Consider the following 2,299-nt stretch of genomic DNA (forward strand, 5'->3'; position numbering starts at 1 on the left):
TCATATTAGTTCTACTGTTATATTAAATTCTTATATAACATGTCGAAAAACGTTATATTACGTTACATCATATATTTCAATAAATAAATACAAAAAAACAAAAAATTGAAATAATGTTAGATGTGATGGGCGGCCAAAGGAAGGTCGTCCTCCGGGAGAAGCGGTCGTTTGTAGCTGCAAAATGATTCTCTTTGCTCCCAAAAACTTCGCTGGCAAAACGTCATCCTTTGCTTCTCCCTTAATCTATCTTTCCTATATTTTCAACTTCAAAACAATTTAAAAAACATATATATATACAATAGCCGTATATATACTAATACACATACATATATGTACGAACTTATAGACCATTCATATAGTTTTGGTGGACGTAGTCCAAAATATATCATATATGTTTTTATCCACTTATAATACAGGACGATATTTTATGTGAAATTTTGAACATATAAAGTTAAGCTCTGTAAGCGCTCTTCTTGGTCCTGCTTTCTCATCGGAACAAGGGTTGTTCTATGCGGGAACAGATTCTTAAGTTATTAGCCATCCTTATCTTTGGAACTTGGAGATGGCAAAGGCATTATAAACTACCATATGGCAGGATTTACTTCAACAAAATGGTTTTTCTATATAGTTAGGAGGCCTAAACCACTTGTCTAATGGCCCATTTAAAGCAAACACAAGGATTCACAGTGATCTTTATTTGGGCCAACATTTCTCATTGATTGTGTACGTCTTTTCTCTAAGGAGAACTAAGTCCCGTTTTTCAGTGTGATGTAGTTGAGATCTAACTAAATTCCCAACGATGGTACCTCTTAACTTTATATGGCATATATCTTTCGGACATTAAGACCCATCACTTTCAGCTCTTCTGTTTTTTTCCTTTCTATTTTTTCTCCAAAATTTAATTGTTTATAATATTCAGAGATTTTAAATTGAACAAACTTTCCCTTTGGCATAAGAAAATAATGATTAATTTTATTTTCTAAAAATAAGATAATGAAATAAAAATAATGATAAATATTTCTTAAAATACTATACACCGTACATGTATAAAATGTACATTTTGTAATGTATTTTGTAGCCTTGTAGGTCACCATTTTGAGGATAATTATCTATAAAGATATGGTGATAATGTGACCGTGTAAAGCTACACAAGTCATTTGTCAGATTGTAACAAGAGAATCTTAGTAGTGATCACACGCAAAGCTAAGATCTTTGCCTCACCACTTCAAAGCAAACAAACTGTCTTAACCTTACATAGGACATCAAAGTCACAACCAGCTTTTTCTATTTTGATGAAAAATACAGCCTTTTCTCTTTAAATCTTCACTTATTTATAATTTCACTTTTTTGTAACTGATGTCCTATGTTAAATGCATAGCAATCTAGGACCTAAGAACATCGGTATTGGTGGGACTCAACCCACAGGCCCTTAACATTTTTTATTAAGTTTATATGTTAAGGGACCTAAGGACATTGAAAAATTTGGTAGATTATTAGTCGGACTTTTCTGGTCCCTTAGGTTATTATTTAATTAATTTATTATTTTAATAATGAATAACATATAAAAAGAAGTTTTAAATAAAATATATAAAAAAGAAGTTTAACATTAAAATTGAAATCTTAAGAAAATTACAAAGTTGAAAAAAAGAAATACCAAACATCATAATAAAAAAAAACACACACAAACATTTATTCCAATACAAATAGGAACTTATAAATTATATGTTATGTGTAAGATGTCCAAATTTAACCCAAATATTTTCAATCAAATCATTTTTTAAATGTTCATGGACTTGTCTATTCCGAACACTCGTTCGACGATTAATTGTACTCACGATAGGTGAAGACTATTCCGAACGCTCGCTCGACGATCAATTGTACTGCCGAGATTTGTAGGCATATCGACGGAAAATGTATCATCCACATCTTCTCCTTGTTGAAATTCAAAAACGTCATACTGAGTGAATGATGATCGTTCATCTTCGACAATCATATTATGGAGTATGATACATGCTCTCATAATATTTGTTATTTTGTCTTTATCCCATAACTTAGATGGATTTTTGACAACGGCAAATCTAGCTTGAAGAATTCTAAAGGCACGTTCAACATCTTTTCGAATAATAAAAGTAGTCCATTTCGGATAAATACCATCCGTGAGATAATATGCCAAATGATACGGATTACCATTAACATAGAAGTATACTTGTGGCGCTATTTCGTTAATAATGTCATCAAAAACCGGTGATAGATCAAGAATATTAAGATCGTTCATAGTACCTGGAGCTCCAAAAAACGC

The sequence above is a fragment of the Brassica oleracea genome, chromosome C7, assembly GCF_000695525.1.
Source record: "Brassica oleracea var. oleracea cultivar TO1000 chromosome C7, BOL, whole genome shotgun sequence".
Taxonomy (NCBI): domain Eukaryota; kingdom Viridiplantae; phylum Streptophyta; class Magnoliopsida; order Brassicales; family Brassicaceae; genus Brassica; species Brassica oleracea.